Here is an 18,482-nt window from a genome sequence, read left to right as displayed (position 1 = left end):
TTCTATGCAAATACCCCCTTTATTTTTTGATAAAAAAGCCCTTCCTATACAAAAATAATATATTTCGCCACTTACAGGGCCTTCACGTGTGGTACTGCCGGAGCATGCATTGAAACTGCTAGAGCGGCAGTACTTCGAGAACATGTACTGCCGGCTCGCGCTTTGAAACTGCCGGAGCGCTATAACAAACAGAACCTTATATGCCGAAGCGCTATTTGCAACTGCTGGAGCGACCACTGTCGGGTCGTGCTTTCAAACTGCCGGAGCGATATGGTACTACCCACCGTGCATTGAAATTGACAGAGCGGCAGTACTTCCAGAACATGTACTGCCAAACCGTGCTTTGAAATTGCCAGAGCAGCACGACTAACATAACCTCTTTTGCCGAAGCGCTCTTTGTAACTACCAGAACAACCACTGTCGGACCGAGCTTTTAAACCGTCGGAAGGATGTGGTACTGCCGGAGCCTGCATTGAAACTGTCGGAGCGGCAGTACTTCTAGAACATTTATTGCCGGACCACGCTTTGAAGTTATCAAAGCAGCATGACTAAGAGAACCTTTTCTGCTGAGGCACTCTTTGTAACTGCCAAAGTGACAACTGTCGGACCGTGCTTTCAAACTGCCAGAGTGATGTGGTACTACCGGAGCGTGCATTGAAATTGCCGAAGCAACAGTACTTCGAAGCGCAATCCCGCAGTTTCAATGTTCGGTCCAGCAGTACATGTTCTAGAGTATGTGAAGGCCTTATAAGTGGCAAAATTGATTATTTTTATATGAAAAAGGTATTTCCGTAAAAAAAAGAACTTTTTTCGTTGGGAATATTTGCATAGAAAGTTTACTTTTCAAAAAAAAGTAAACAAATAAATTGGGTTGGAGGTAACTTGCATAGTAAATATAGTCATGTTTTTTTTTTTTTTTTTGTAATTTCCCTTATCATTTATCTCCTTTTCACAAAGGAATGACTCCACGTACTCCCTCAGTCATGAGTCCTTACACCAAACTTGGTCCTTTCAAGGAGAAGTGTTATATGCGCTGGGAGACGCATTTCGACATTTCCCATCGGTTCCCTAAAGAAAAAGTAAAATTAATAGTTTAAGTATTTTATTTAAGAAAAAAAATATTTTTAGTTTTTAAAATTTATTTTTTATGCATTAATGATCTCCATGTTGGGGATCATACATTCCTTAAAAATTAAGCAAGATCTATTTCAAAAAAGCAAAAGTTTATATAAGGAAGCAATCTTACCTCTACAACTACGGATGCACCCAAAATCTATCGAAAAAGATCGTTTTAATGTTGAAAAACCCTTTGATTGATCATCTCGACATCGAGATGTATGACCATGAAAAATAAAAGGATTTAACCCTCAGAAATAGTGCATTTTACAACATATTATCTACACCGTCCATTTTCAAGATTTTCATATGTTTATAGATTTAATTATTTTAACCATTTTTAAAATTTAAAATTTTATAATTAGATATAAAAATAGATTTTGAGATGATCCTAGGAATGTTTTACATCAAAATTATATACATAAAACTTGAGGTTCACCTTACCTCTACAGTTACGGATGCATCCGTATGCTAACTGCACCCTTACTTCTACAGCTACGGATGCATTCGTATGCTAACTGCATCCTTTCAAAAATAGATTATTAAGGGACCCCGTATTTCTACATCTAAACCTGGTCGCTTAATATCATATCGCCAAATGATTTCATGCACCCAAAGGAGCATACTGTCTATTCGTTTTATCAAAAGATTTCATGCACCCAAAGGAGTACACTGACTATTAATTTCCTTGAGTAAAACCCAATATTGAGGTATTTCTAAAACCTCAAAATCTTGATGATATAATCATGTAACCTCTTCAACCCATACGTTGAGTGATTGTTTTTTTCTTTTCAAATTGTATTCTACATGCTTAAAATAAAGTAAAAAATAAAAAAATTATTGAATGGATGTTGTCCAATTTCTGAAGAGTGCAATCTAAATATTAGGAACCTCAAAAACCAAAATTTATATTTTGAATACAATATCTATTGATTTTTAAGTGGCTCTAATTTCTGATAAAAAGAAAAGTCTTCCCAATTTAGTCTCTGACTGAGGGTGTAAGTGTGCAGTATACTTCCACAGGAACATAGTTTGTAGTCTATAAATTTTTTTGTCAACCTCCTATAAATATTTTCAGAAAATTAAAATTTGAATTTTCAAACAATTATATCACACTCTCTAAAAGTAAGATAATCTTGTTTAATTTTGAGACATTGCTTCTTCTTTTTTCCCTCGTGTACAGAGTGCAATCCGTATAGGTTCAATTGAGATAAGTCCATGGGTTAAATTTAGGCGCTAAAATTATTTTATAGGTTGCGTTTCGCGGAAGGGAGTAATCGAGCAGTAAATTCCCGCGGAAGCATAAAATCCTTTGACACCTCAATAAACTCCTTCGCACCGGCGTGACCCCTTCCGCGGCTTCTCCCTCACCTCTCTCTCTCTCACTCTCTCTCTCTCTCAAAGCGTCTGGTACGCGTTTTCTCTCTCCAGTCCCTCTCCCTCTCCCTCTCTCATGGCGGCCAATCAGAAAACCCAACTGGACGAGAAATGGGAGGCGTGCCTAGACATCACTCTTCGCCGCTCTTTTTACTCTACCATAGCGGGCACACTCGCTGGTCTCATTTTCTTCAGTAATTACTCTTCTTCTCCGTTTCTGATCAGTTTGTTTTGTAGTTTCCTCATGTTTTATTCTGCAATTTTCCTCTCCATTTGTCATCCATTTGCATTCCCTGCCCCTTCCCTTTTTTATTTCCATTTTCATGTCTAAGACATATTCAGCTTTGGCTCTTGTTTCGTGTTTCCATCTGTGTAATTGGTCTTCCCTTGTTTGATAACGTCCTATAATCTCATAAATGGTGACCATAGTGTTATATATTATGTATTTTTGGGGTTATGAACTCTCTTTCTCTAGAATTGGTGAGATTGGTTAGAAAAATGGTGAATGTGGACCCGGATGACTGGTGAAATCCAACGCGTTGGGGGTTAAATATGTTTGAAATTTGGGTTGTTTTTTCTATGATTACCAGCACGTAATGTACAGAATTGGCTATATGTGAAGTAGATGAATGCAACTGTAAATTAAGTGCAAGAAATAAAGCAAACATAAAAAGCACACCACAATGACATACCATACCATTTACGTTGTTCACCCCATTGGGCTACATCCATGGTCTCGGCAAGTCGAAATCTACTATCACAATGAAGATTACAATTTTAGTTTACAAGAGGTATACAATTTTATTTTACAAGAGATATAATCTAGACAACGGTAAGAACCTCTTACTTTCCCTTATAAACCCGCTCTCCCGATCGAGCAACACCTTCTATCAATATGTCATTTCACACCGCAATACCACTACGGGAAAGATAACCTCAAGATCAACGGAGAGATTTTCTCTCTATTTAAAGTTTAACCAATCTAAAATCCCCATGGGAAAACTACCTCTCTATGAGGCCATGTCTCTTTATTTTGAAGATCCATCTCTTTTTTGGAGATCCCTTCTCATGAACTTCAAAAGGGGTGACCTCAAAAGGATAAGTATTATGTCTTCCATGACTCCTATAAGTAAGATCACTTTCTCGCTTCCCAAGAAAGTCCCTTTTTTTTTTTTTTATCATAATACCCTTAATCTTTAGAAGAAAATATGGGTATGGTTCACCAAACCCAACACCCTAAGACTCTTCTCAATTTTTTGTTTTTACTGGTTAATTTGTAATGCTGTATTTGCTTTTTCATTGTTGTCTAAGATGAATTGATACTTTTTTTAGTCACAGCACAAGGTTTGTTCTTCAGTTATTGGATTACAGTTGCACCCTGTTCTAGAAAATTTCTTTTTGTTTTTTCTAATGTTACCTGTATTTCATTCACTAGATACAAAATTGCTATAGAAGGGTGGATATACAAAATTGAATCTATAATTTCACATGCAAGACTCTACTAAGTGGGCTAGATGGTAACAATAAAGGATGGTCTTTTGATTCCTTGCTTGTTGCTGCTCTTTTGGGGATCATTTCTTCCTGCTTATTCCCTGTTACTTTTGACAGTTTCCATTTTTTGATTCTTCTGACTTTATTTTGGTTGTACATGCTTAGCACCCATCTTGTGGGGTTGCCTTAACCATGTCGGTGTGGTTTTTTTGGTAAGAATCAGTGTACCAGGAACCGACTAGGGCGAGGCCGATTACCCTTCAATTGTGTGACAAGTTGGGGTATTTTTTAAAAAAATCATGTTATCCATTTTTTCTTGACATGAATTATATGTATTAAAAGAATATTGGTGTGTGTGTTTTGCCATAAATTCCAATTTTATATTCTTCCTTCTTTTTTTTTGTGGATTTTTTTAAAGTGCCCCTAACTACTGATCTGTTTCTAATCCATTTTCTAGTACTTTTTTGAAGTTTATTCGGACTCTTAAAGATTGTTTTTTTGTTTTATTTTTGTTTTTAATACATTTTTTTGAACTTTTCCTCATGGTTTTTCAATTTATTTAGGGCTTTTCAGCCCTGTGCTTGAATTGCCCGAGTCCTAAGTCTTGAGGACTTAGCCAAGTAACTCGCCTTGGCCAGGAGGCGAGTTTCATGCCGTAGGTGAGTTTAATTGACTTATTTATTGCATTCCCAGCGAATCTATGAGCTACTTCATTGAGTTGTACTCTGGAGCTGAGAGAGATTAGAAGGATAGTCTACACAAATTCGAAAAAAAATTAGTAGGTTTTTAGGGCACTTGAAATGGTCGTAGATAATCAGTACTGAATTTTTTTTTTCTGGTTGAAAAGACACCAGACTTTAATGAATGACAATTGTTTTCTATTTTCTTAAGGAGAAAAACGTTAATCAGAAAATTGTGGGTTCCTTTCCTCGACAACTTATACTCCATTGATGCAGTCCATTGTGAATGAATGCCTTTTCTTTTATTGGTTGGTGGATAGAATAATGGGGGTATATAACTCATTTTTGCATCTGATTTCAAATGGCATATAAAGGTTAGGAGCCTCTTATATATTTGCTTTGCTGGTTATTTAATTTTGGATGGCATGTGGAACTGGAGACTCTTCTGTTTCCTTTTTCTCATGGTGGCTCATGAATGTCTTCCCACTCACTGCCGATGATATAGGAGGCTGGAAAGTTGGAACTTCTTTACATTATGTTTTAAACTTTTAATCATTGAAAACACTATGGTTAATTTGTTATGTATTATGGTGCTGCACAGGCTGGACTAATGATAATTGAACTATGACTCTTTTACAAGTTGTGCAACCTTTTATCACATTTGAGACAGAAATGCATAGCTGACTTAATTATTGGCTACATTGCTAGCATAAAGTTGCAGAATGAATGTCCAGTGCCTCTCGGCCCCATTGTGGGTTCTATGTGGTTATACCACCATCATAGTGGGATGCTTTTCTTTGGTCCCTTTTTTTCATCAAAAAAGAAAAGAAAAAGTTGAATCTTCATTTATTTCCTGAGTATTGACTTCTTCATGGTTAAATACTTGTCAAGTCTTATTTTTGGGTTTTCTTATTTAATCGTTTCCAGTGCGTAGTTGTCCTGCCTTGGTAGCCTCATTACCATGCCTGCATTGTCATTATGAAGTTGCATTACCTTGACTTCTGTTTCCATTGCCTATAGTTGTCAGTTCTTCCAAACATCTTTCCATATTTGACCACAAATAAGCTCGAGTAGTATTTAGTGAAAGTTCAAGCCTTTCCTCTTTGTTACTCTCAATCATTCCCCCATCTCGTTTTCTAGATGAGATTGCCATGATATCTCGATTCCTTTTTGTTTCTGTTGTTTTCAATAATGAAATGAATTATTCATTTCTGCAGCTCTGCTCACCAGATGCACCGCTCCCACATTGAATTTTGCCTTTCCTTTCACAAATATTGAAGACTTACTATGACTACTTTTAGACTATACAGCAACTTCTACTTGAAAATGAAAATAAAATTTTGATGTACACAATATGAAGTATACTATTGCCAAATATTCCCTCCACAAAAAGAAAAGAAAAAGGAATTTTCTAACACTAGGTGATCTTTGTTTTCCTCTATAGAAAAACTAGAAAAATTAGTTGAATCTATTTTAAATTGTTTATAATCATCACTTATCAGAAAAACAAAAAGTGTTTTATCGTTTGTTACTTAAAATAAACTTTTTTATCATTTAATTTTCATTGCAACTATAGCTTCTATTACATGTAGAATGCAATGGATGTGTGGACTTTGGAGTGTGTATGAGAAACTTTTGTAATTATGCAACGACTTTGTATATGCAGCTTTATTTTCAATTCCTGATTTCCATGTCATAATGAAAAGCTTTTGGGAAAATAAGGTGCCTAACATATTGTTTTTGTCAATGAACATCATTCTTCTTGTAATGAACTAATGATGGTTCATAGCTTTGAGCTAGTGTGATGTAACACATGGTTAAGAGTCTTCTAAGGGCATAACCATGGTTTCAACTTTCAAAGAATGTTTTAAAGCTGACTTCGACATGGTACTCAGACCTTGCAAAGTAGAGTTGGCCTGCGCCTTGTTGAGGTGAATTTGCAATTTGTCGTCTCCTTTTTTTGAAGAATTTATAAGAAGAATTACTCTATGCTCATTGCCTTTCTTTTTAACAAATGCCATATCATGAGTCATGGCGCAATTAATATGTCATTCTGTTGTGACATTGTGATTATTGCATAAAGGGGTTCAAATGAGATTTCGCTATTGGGGTTCTATGGCATTTAAGGCCCGTGAGATCATGTTAAAATAAAGATTATAGTAGATTATGCACTTTAGTGGGAGTGCGTCTGTTGGTCGGCTGGCTTAGGGTTAGGCGGTTTATGGCTCAGGTCATGTCCAAAACCCTTACCTCTTGGCATGTGGTACTAATGTTGAGGGTTTCTGGAGAATTATCCTTTGTTGAAGTTGGAGAGATGCTCAAGAGCGATTGCAAGGATAGAGAACTTTATGGTCTCTTGTGTGCGTTTGTAGGCATGTGAGAACGAGGGCTAAATCTTCAAGAAACTTTGCACCATATGTACACTTAACAACCGAATTCCAGGAAGCAACCGTGCAAAGGTATACATGTACATCTTCACAGCGAGAGTCCCTCTTGCACATTAGTAATATGTGCATATGACTTGCTCTTAAGGGGGAAACTCGTAATCTACATTTTGGGATCGTGGTTCCGCTACTTATTAGCAAGCTTTGATGAACCAATTATGAGCCCCTATATGAGATTGTGAGCTATGGGTCTCGTTGGGTTCGTTTGAGACGATAGTCGAGGATCGTAGTTACTGGGTTGGATGGAGTGCCCTGACAATCACTTTTCTTAACCCATTAGTACCAATTCACTTCTAGAAAATTTATTTTCAACTTAAGAAATGTTTATGTAATTCATAGATTTTTTTTCTGAAAAATTTAAAATTATTTTTAGATGCATAAAACCCTAAAAAGTGTAGTGTTGATATTTTTTAAACTCTTGCAGCACTTGTTTTTAGTGGGACCCAGAGGGGTTAGCATTAAGGGCTTAGCTCCCGTGGGGGACCCACATGGGGTAAGACGTGGGGCCTACATGTCCCCACAGTAGGTGGGATGCCCCACATGAAAGGGTGAGGTCTCCCACTTGTTTGGGTAACCTCCCACTAAGAGATTTTTGAGAATGTTTTTTAGTTGGAGAGAATTTTGGTGAAATATTTTAAGAAGGATTTTTTTTAAGGAAATTCTTGAGATAATCTTTAGGAAAAGATTTTGTAAGCTATTTTTTGGGAGTAGAGACTATTTCACATTTAGAAAATATTCTTTCAATCTTCTCTTTGTGAGAGAAGGGGAAATTGAGGTTCGACTGATCCTATCCTAGGTTGACTAGACGTGGCTGTAGGTCAAAGAATCAGGGGATAAGGTGCCTAAATTCCTTCTTAAATTAGAATAGTTGATTTTTGGGATGGATGGCTTAGATTGATTGTCTTTCTAACCTGACAGGTTACCTAAGATCCTATTGGCAAAGATGAGTCAACTAGATAAGGCATACTATATAAGGGGGTCTCTCCCATTCTAAATCCCATGCTTCTAGTCTCTCTCTCTCTCTCTCTCTCTCTCTCTCTCCATGCCATTCTCGCCCTCATCTCTCATCTGTCTAGTCTCTCTCTATTTAAAATGTGGCACGCAGCACCTAGAAGACCTAGGGATGGTGCGTTCCACCTAGGGAACATACAGGGGCATGCCCAGCCCTTAATTAACCAAGGGAGGTGGCATTTGTGACATGCCCTAGAAAGGTCCTCAAAGGGTCTGGAAAAACCCTACCCTTGTTTTATACTCTCTTAACCCCAAATCTGAAAAAGGTATTTCCTAAGGAGTTTCCCAACTCAGAAAATTCAGCAGGGCCAATAGGATCAAAGCGCTTGTCAGGCAAGTAATTGGGTGTGAGGTGTATCAAGTCCTAAGGGGGTAACCCGAGGCAAAGTTGAGTAAGTCTTCTTGGTTGTTCTTATTTTATTTTTTAATCATTATTGCTATTTATTGCAATTTTCAAGAACATTATTTATATTATAATTGACAGTTAAAGTTTTCTATGCAGCCTTCGGCTTGAGTCATATTTATTTGACAGTAAAAAGAAAGATCCTAGGTTGTATATAGTGCTGATTTTCTTAGTTCCAACATTGTTTTGTGGCACTTGTGAGTGGAATACAATTACATTAATAAAAGAAAAGAGAAATTTTTTTATTTTATTCCCTTGAATTCCACATTGCCACTTCTTTCATTCACATCCAAACCTTTCCTCCCCCCACCCAAATGCAGCTTCATAGGATCTAGAACTTAATTTTTTGAGTTTTCCAAGTTTTTTGAGTTTTCCAAGTCTGCCAGTAAGAATTTTGGAATAGAGCAAGAATTTGGTTACAAGGCGGAAGAATTGAAAAACGTTGGTTGTGTAGTCAGTGTTTTACTTCATGAATTTTTCACCTATCTCATTATAGAATGTGTTTTACTGGGTTTGAAAGTTGGATCCTGTTGACACTCTTGACCTGGCAATCTAGTCAATTATTGTAACTTTTAAACATTAGGTTTAAAATAATCAAGTACTTTGCATCCCTATATTGATTTGGTGTTATTCACATGTAACAATGAGATGCTTAAGAAAGATTCTCACAAAAACATTAGCTAGCAGCTATCACAAGGCTCTTGAAAGGTGATCTTCTGCTCTGCAGCACCTTGTACATTTAGGTTAAACACTATGGATCATGTGCTTTTGCACTCGTCTTTTTGCAAGATGGTTTGGAACTTAATCTGTTGAGTGTCCTCTGGGTCATACTGGGGTTATTCCCCTTTATTGTCAATTGCTGGTCATGGATGATTGTTCCCAATGTGATCTTGTTTTTTGTTCCTGAAGTACTGCATCTTCTGGGGCATCTAGAAAGAGAAATAACAATAATTTCAAAGGGGTGTACATAGATTACGCTTATCATAATGACAGGCCTAAGTCAACTTGGCTGAGGCAGGTGCTGATTTTTAGAGCTGCTTGATTCAATCTCATTCAGTTTGGAAAAACAATCATATGCGGGTCTTTGAAAAACTTGTTGGGTCTTATATAGGGATTGGTATCCTATGTCCTATCCAAAAAAGACCAATAAATAGTTTTTAAGGGTACCGAGTTTTGTAAGATAAGACCGATCGAGTTGACTCAACTCAAGACACAGCCAGGTCCTGAGCTGAGTTTGAGTGTTTAATCATTGGATTAGAGATAAGATTAGGCTTTGATTTATTGGACCTGTGCTCCTTAGGAGTTCAGGGTTATTAGAAAACACTACTTTGTTTTGATTGGAAAGCAATAGCTTGCAGTGAAAGAGAGCTAGCAGACCCTGTGTATGATGGGCATTGTCTCTAGAAGGGACTTCAAGGCTTAACCTTGAAAGTGGTTCATATGATATTTTGTCAGGGGGGCAGTTAATTAAAAAAAAGAAAGAAAGAAAGAAAGAAGAAGATATCGTGTCTGGTTGGGGGAAAAATTTGGTATTGCTTTGGAGGCGTTAGGTTTATGTCTTTGCAGTAGGGCAGCACTTTTGTTTCGACAGACGGTGAGAGTGCTTTTGACCAGTCCTTCTTTCGTCCTACACTCATAGAGGTTGATTCAATTGATGTGGTCTTTGTGAGAGATGACATTTCCATGGAGGATCGCAAACATTAGGGTAGCTACTGATCAGACTTTGGAAGTGAAATTTACAGGGCATGGAAGCTAGCTCCCTGGTGTGAGAGATAGTTGGTAGTGACTGCTTGGTGTATACCCTCTTGTTTCGATAAATTCTATTTGCTTGATGTAACTATGTACATTTAGTTTTAATTCTCTATCTCTACATCTATCTATGTATGGGGTCAACTTGGTGTCCAGTTGCTCTTATAAAGAAGCAGAAAACACCAGCACCCAAATTTCATGGGGAAAAAAATGGAGTAAAAATGAAAAGAAGGTTGCTGTGTAAGTATGTAACTTTTAAAACTGTTACAAAAGTCCAGCATGACTGTATGATACTATGAAACCGCACTGGCTTTGATTTGTTATGTTAGGTCATGATTGCTCGAGTTTGATTATCACGCAAATTTTATTTAATCGATCAATAATTCAACATACGGTTTCAGTTCATGTTAAGACATGCTCAGTGTGACTTGCTGAGTCCCTATGTATTTGTATACTTGTGTTTGTATTTCAGTTGTTTATATTAGTTGTAATTCGTATAGGTAGGCATTTCTTTTTGGTATTTGACGCATGTCCTCCACTGCAGACTATTGTGTTATTCTTGTTATGTGATTTATGTACACAGTTAATTTATACCCCTTCATGCTGAAAGGCTTCCCTTCGTTCTCTTTTAACTTTGGATATACTGCTAGCATGGTTAAAGCCATGGCAGTCCTTTTAAAGGTTAACAAGATATGAATGGTGAAACCTAAAATGCAGACTTCAAAAATTCATGATGGTTCCATGAATTCCAATTTTTGTTATTAAGAGGTGGACATAAATTAAAATTTTACTTACCATAAGAAGTTAGTGTGTAAAATCAAATTCAAAGGTCAATTATTAAATGATAAATCATTTCATATTGTTCTTTGACATTGGCATTATATGCTGGTAAACACTTCTAGAGAGAGTGCGCTAATTATTAGCATGCGAACGACGAGTGGAGATTTTATTGACAATAGGTTTACATCAGGGTTCAACGTTGAGCCCATATCTCATTTTCTTAGTTATGGATGACTTAACTAGGCACCTACAAGATGAGGTACCATTGTGTATGTTGTTCGTGAACAACATAGTTTTGATTGATTGGACTTCAAGTGGCATCAATACAAAGTTAGAACTTTGGATGGGATACTCTAAAATATAAAGATTTTAAAATTAGCTGGATTAAGATATAGTATATGGAATGCAAGTTTAGTAATAACAGGAGTAGAGACGAGAAAGTAGTTAAGATTGACGGCCAAGAAATACAAAAAAGAGCGCACTGTCAATGTCTTAGGTCAATAATTCAGGAAAATAGAGAGATTGAGAAAGATTTCACATATAGAGTTAGTGCTGGGTGGACCAAATGGAGATGTACAACCAGAGTTTTATGTGATTGCCGAATGCTAATGAAGCTGCAAGTTCGATAGGATAACTGTGAGACCAGCTTTGCTTTATGGGGCGGAATGTTAGGCGGTAAATAACAACATACCCATAGGATGAGTGTAGCTGAGATGAGGATGTTGAAATGTATGAGTGACAAGACAAGAAGGGATATATTTGAAAATGGATACATTTGTGAGAACTTAGGTGTGGCTCCAATAAGCAATAAGATGAGAGAAATGAGACTTAGGCGAGCTGGCCATGTGCAATGCATACCCAGTACAACACCTGTCAGGAGGTGCCGAGTTAATTCAAGTGGAAAGCTCAAAAAGGGTAAGGAGTAGGCCCAAAAGGACATGGTTAGAAGTAGTGAAAAAAGATATGGCAACTTATAGTTCACTAAGGGTATCGGAAGCAGTGGCTATGTGAAATTCAAGGTATTAAATTTAAAAATTTTATTTTCTTTAATTCAATATACCTGAATTCTACTTACGTGGGCCACTATACATTGCTGTAAAACCCTAAACACAACCTAGGATCTATATTTTTATTGCCAAAGCAAATAAAAGTCATCAAAGAACAATAAACAATCTTCCATTATAGTTTTGATTACAATATATGTTCTTGGAAATTTACAGAAAAATATGAAATATGACTGAAAAATAATTAAATCTACTAGAAAGACTTACTAGAAGGTGCATGGAGTTATCCTCATAGGTCTTGATACACCCCACACCCAATTCCCTGACTGACGACACACTTTTGTCCCTTCTGATCTTGGTGGAATTTCATAGATGAGAAGCTTTCATAAGCAATATCTCTTATTCTAGGGTTTTAGAGAGCATAGAAACTTAACTAGGGTTTGTAGGAACCCTTAAGAATAAATTAGGGCTGGGCTTGAAGGCATAGAATCCTCATATGGCTGGGCTTACCCCTTTTTCTTCTCCAAACAGCAAAACCCTAATTGGGGTTTCAATGTGCTACCCTTGTCTTATCAAATTTTTTGGTGGCGTGATCCTTTTTGGAAGGGGGGGAGATAGAAAATGAGTTTTTAATGAAAGAGAAAGAGAGAGATTTGGTGCATAGAGGAGAGTGAAATATGTGTGATGAGAGAAAGGGGCTCAATGGTGTTTAAATATAGAGAATTCCTTTGCCTATTTGGATTAGAATTCTTTCCTTAGGTATTGCCTATCCAATGACTCAGCTTGACCAATAGGAACTTAGAAAATCTGTGGGGTGAGAATAAATCTAAGCTATCCATCTCACAAATTAGCCATCATGATTTTAAGAAGATTATTAGGAACTTTATCCTCTTATAAATTGACTCAAGTCCAACTTCTATTTAAATTAGAATTATAACCAATCCAAAACTTCCTAATATCTTTACAAAATCTATAGGAAGTTAAAGTAATTGGAGTTTTGGTCAAACCAAGCTCCTAATTAAAACAATCTTTTAAAAACGTTACTCTTACTTGAATAGGAATCAAATATTTTTTAATTTTAAAAGATTTCTAACTAAAACTATCTAAAAGTGGCACGTAAACAAAAAAAACGGGGAGTGCCACCCTAGGGATATTATTTGGGCCCCACAAGGCTACACGTCCCACTTATGGGTGACACACATGTGGGGGTTGGATCCTTGGGCACCACATCTGCCCTTCATAGTTTTGACAATTTTTAAACCACCCTTGTTAATAAATTTATAGCAAAAATAAAATTTTAAAATTCTGAAAATTTTGTAAAAATCATAAAAACATTTCTAATACTAAAATAAAATATTTTAGAAGTGGACTGATACAATTGGGTCAAAATTAGAGACAATAAGGGCACTCCACTTGACCTAAGAACCATGATCCATCACTATTTTCTTATTCAAATATTCAATCCAACTAAAACCCATGACCGATAGTCTCAATGCAGGGGCTTATGATGGCTTGTTAAAGTTGGACAATAAACAGTGGGACCATGATCTTGGAGTGTAGATTTCTGTCCCCCCTTAAGAGCAAATCTAGCACTTGTCACCAAGTGCAACAGGGGCTCTCTCTATGCACATGGACACGTATTCCTCTATAGGGCTGGTTCCTAGTGATTTGTCATGTGTACATGCTGTACGAAAGTTTGTTGAGGCTTTGGTGCTTGCTCTCACAGGCCTAACAACCCCGTACAGGAAACCACACAATTCTCCTAGCCTACATACGTCATTCCTAGGCCTTTTCGACCTCAACAAAAGATGACCCACTGTAAATCCTTCTTGATAGTGCCACATGCCCAGGTGTTTTGGACATAACCAGGGCCATAAACAGCCCAACCTATGGTTTGTCACACTCCCACTGAAATGCATATTCCACTATAATCTATCATTTTTACAAGCTCTCTAGGCCTTTAAAGGCCACAAAACCCAACATGTAGGGCCTTTAATAGAGCAGAATAGCGGACCAAGATTCGTGTAGTCAACCTCAAATAGTTAGGAAAAGGCTCTGATGGTGATGATGAATACGACACCCTTTGGTCGTAAAGCAAACACTTGGCACTATCTAATGTTGTGTAGTTTCGGACTATTTCTTTTCCTTTCTTAGGCTGCCTCACATGAATCATTATTGCTTCAAATCTGTTGATGACTGTGAAAGTACTTCCCAACTTTCTAATAAGAAGATAGTGAGGGTACTGTGAACCCTTTCCAAACTTTCTCTTTTCCAACTGATCAATCACTAGCCTGTGAACCCTTGTCACCATACAAATGATATTTGAATATGTATCGTCTTTGTACTATTGGTGATGATGTCACTATAAAATAATTTAATCACCTTGTACTATTGGTGATGATGTCACTATAAAATTATTTAATCACCTTTTGTACCCCTCTTGTTTTCATCTCAGGGAGCCCTACAGCTCGATGGGCATCTGTAGCCTTTGGTGCAGGAATGGGTATTGGCTCGGCCTATAGTGACAGCTCTCGAATTTTTGGTGGGTCTTTTCCAAATTGGCCACCGTCTTCAGGAGCTCCTTCCCCATCATCAACTCCCTCTTACCCAAGTAAGTGTTGTCAGCCATTTATTTTATGCCTTCAATGTGGAAAATTGAAAGTAAAGTTAGATCACGTAGCTTTTTTTATTGCAATTGTGATATACACAATGTACTCTTGGATGCTGATATGATCAAAATATAATCAATTGTCGTTCCAGGAAAGTTATGTCAATGTTACCTCATGAAAGAAACTTCATCAATGTTTTATATGTAGCTTAGGAGGATGCTGTAACTAGTGTGTGCAGTCGGCACATTCACAAATCCACTATTTTTTTTTCTTGAGGACTTAGTAGTGTTCAGCATACGATGTCCAGGCAGTGATGCAAGAGCCATCTGGTCCTTACCCAAGATCAAGCACTCTGATTTGATAACATCTGCCTTCACATTTTCCCATTTAGAGTGATTGTCTATTGACACCAATATGAATGTCAGGGTCCTGCAAAAAAAGGTATTTAAAAAAAGGTAGGTTAACATGGTTTGCTTTTTGGTTTCGTATCTCTAGGTTTATACTTTTGCTTTTTGGTTTCGTATCCCATAAATATTACAGGTTTTAGATTCCTCAGCCCCAAAGTTGGGTGTCTTGATACAGCTGCCGATTTTTCCTATTCAGCTGAACCATGCATTTTTTGTTTACATGATAAGAGCCGCGAATATGAATCACAGTTTGAAATGGTTTGTCGGTAGAATGGATAATCTCACTTTAAAAGGTCAGTCTCAAGCCTTCATAGAGGCCTGTTTTATTTCACCACTCTTTCACGTACTGTGGAGTGTTGACATGTATTGATTCAACACCCTTGCTGCTGCTGCTGCTGCAGCTGCAGCTGTAATAATGTCTGATATTGACGAGAAGATAGATAATAAACTTGTCTATAATGGGGAAATAACATACGTCAAAAAGCTCCCACAGTATCTTGTACGGCATCAATTAGGGTCCAGCTGAAATTAGTGAAGCTTTAACTTGTGACATTTACCTTGAAGAAGAAGAAATAAGAGGAAGGATCTGTAGGACTTATGGTGCCACCAACATGTGAACTATGATGACTTTGTTGACCATCTGTGACATAGGCTGATGGTCTCTGTCAAGGTTTTCAAAATTGGAACGGGACCCTGAATCACTAGGGGACTGATTCTGAATCGAAGACCGATTCCGAACACATCCAACCTGGGGAATTCCCTAGTCAGATTGTCATACGAAAATATAGGAAAAGAAAACTAGGGGAGTCAATCAATTATGGGGTTCCCCAAATCGGAAGCACCTAGCAACTGATTCCAAGTAGGCATAGTGATTCTAAAACCTAATCTTTGTTGCTGCCACTATATATTATTTGGGCATGCATTTTCATGGACAAACCAGATGCCAATCTAGATCAGATTTGATGCATGGCTGATCTGGGTCTATGCCCTATAATCACTTGATTCTACTTTTTTATTACTAATCGTTGATGTGGTCGTTCTGGATTATTCTAGTGAGATGGCGATCCACAATCATTTTCCAACAAGAGCATTGGGTGTTGGGGTTATGTGGCCATGTAAAGGCCTTTTGAGAGCATGTTCTGAAATTTTTATAGTGATATGTTGGCTCCAGTGGGATTGTCATCCATATTGGATTGTGAGACTCATCTGAGCTTTGACTGACTATGGTTCAAGGTGATGTCTAAGACCCATATCCCTGGGCATTTGAGCACAACTGATAAGCGTCGATGGGGGATTATCCTTAGATGAGGTCGGAGTTATGCCCAGGGCACTTTGCCAGGGGACTAGATGTGACCCCTGTGTGTGATGGTTGGTTTGAGAGGACAAGGGTCAAAATCCTTATCATTACCATCACATGACATGTACACTAGATAGCTGTTCGGAAAGCAACCCTCTAGATGAGGGTGTATGTTGTGTACATGTGCTAATGAGACGACTCCCTGCAACACTGGACTGTGTTGGATGGACCCATGCCACATAGTGCTGGAATGGGGTCTGAACTTGTCCTCAAGGAGGGACTTGTAATCGATGGATTAGGATCGTGTTTCCTCCATTTATTAACTGACTTTGATAGTCCAATCATGAACCCCTACAAAGTTGTGGGTCATGGGAACTATTGGGTCAGAATGAGAAGGTGCAGTAAGATACGGTTTCTAGAAAGGCTGGAGTTCTCAGTTTATTTATTATATTTCTATTCTTTAGATCTAATTCCTATCAAATCTTCTTAAATATGTTTAATTATATTTTTAATTATGTTTTAAATAATTAAAATGAATTTTTAGACCTCTATGGATATTTCATTTTATTAAAAAATGATTTTTAAATAGGGAAAATTAATTTTTTGGATTTATTTTTATCATAGAGGAAAATAAAATACCAAATGGTTTTATAAAATTCCTTCAAATGTTTTAAAATATAAAATAAGGTATGGGTGCCCATTGGGATTCTTTTGGGCCCACTACATGTAAGGGTGTGGGGCCTACAAGGACCTCACATGAGTGGGACGCCCCCACTTCCCCCTCTCTTTCCTATTCTAGTGACTTGTGAAAAAAGCTATGCACTTTATTTGAAAGATAAAGGAAAGTGCTTGGTAGAGAATTTGAATGATTTCAAATAGGAAACTGTAGAGATTAATTGAAATTGATTTCTAAGAAGACAATATTTTCTCTAAACAATATTTTGATGGGAATAGAGTTATGGAAACTGAGGGATAGTGGTTCCACCTCATTCATTTTATGGTTGATCTAAAGAATGAAGGATGAGATCTCTTCACCCCACAGGTCTTCATGATCAAAGGTCAAGATTGAGTCTAATAATGATGGCAAAATCCTAACCCTAAAAACCCTAGTATCTATGTTATATATACACTCTATGGGACCTTCTCTCTACACACATATAAACAACATGGCCTCTCTCTCTCTCTCTCTCTATCCAAAACCCTAGGGCAGGTACGCCCTTCTCTATCGTTCTTTCTTTCTCTCTCATCTTAGTTAGGGTTTCAATTTGAATAAAAGTTAGAACCCTAAGGACTCACCCACATCACAAGGTTGGCACGCCCTAGCCCATATGCATTGAGTCTTGCATATGTGATTGTGCCTTGGTGATGCGGGGAGAAATAAAACCAAAATAATAAAGAAAAAAGGTTGAGATAATATACCCTCTTTCAAAGTCTGCAAGGGAATCCACCCCAAAATAATCTCTTCACGAGACCAAATTTTATTAACTCATTCACCATTTTACAATGAAGGGAGTTCTCTTTTTAAATAGACTAAAAAAAAAAAGAAGATAAACAACTGACTTTCCTATTTTATCTCCCTTAACTCACTTTCTTCATCATCCCTATCTTCTTTATTTACCCATCACGTTCCAAAAAAATAAGATTTTCCACGTTTTATCCAAATCCTAAAAGCATGCACTATTGTTGAAAAGATAAAACTCCCTTTAGATTTAACCTTATCCTATTTAATTCATAATTTTCACCTTATCCTATTTTAATGCCTAAATTTAATCTTATCAACATCAATTCACGCACAACTCATACCTAGCTATTCTTGAGTTAAAAGATAAAGTCAAAAAAACTAATAATAATAATAATCAATATTTTTTTTTTTTCAATGCATCGTTCTCTCGGGGTTGGGAGAAGCTCGACCTCGAGCTTGATTCAAAGTGGATCTCCTTCGTCATCACCATAGAGGACTATTTCTTGAATTAGACCTTTTGGAACTTCTTCCTCTTCTTAGTCAAGTGTACCTGCATCTTCTTTTTTAGGCATTCAAACGAACGATGTCCTGGTTCGTTGCATCGATAACACATAAACTCATTAGCTTTTTTCTTTTTTATTAAATTTCGATT

The sequence above is a fragment of the Amborella trichopoda genome, chromosome 1 (genome assembly GCF_054954075.1).
Source record: "Amborella trichopoda isolate Santa Cruz 75 chromosome 1, AtrichopodaSantaCruz75HAP2 v2.0, whole genome shotgun sequence".
Classification (NCBI taxonomy): Eukaryota; Viridiplantae; Streptophyta; class Magnoliopsida; order Amborellales; family Amborellaceae; genus Amborella; species Amborella trichopoda.
The sequence above is the reverse complement of the archived record's forward strand: the minus strand, read 5'-3'. Positions refer to the sequence as shown.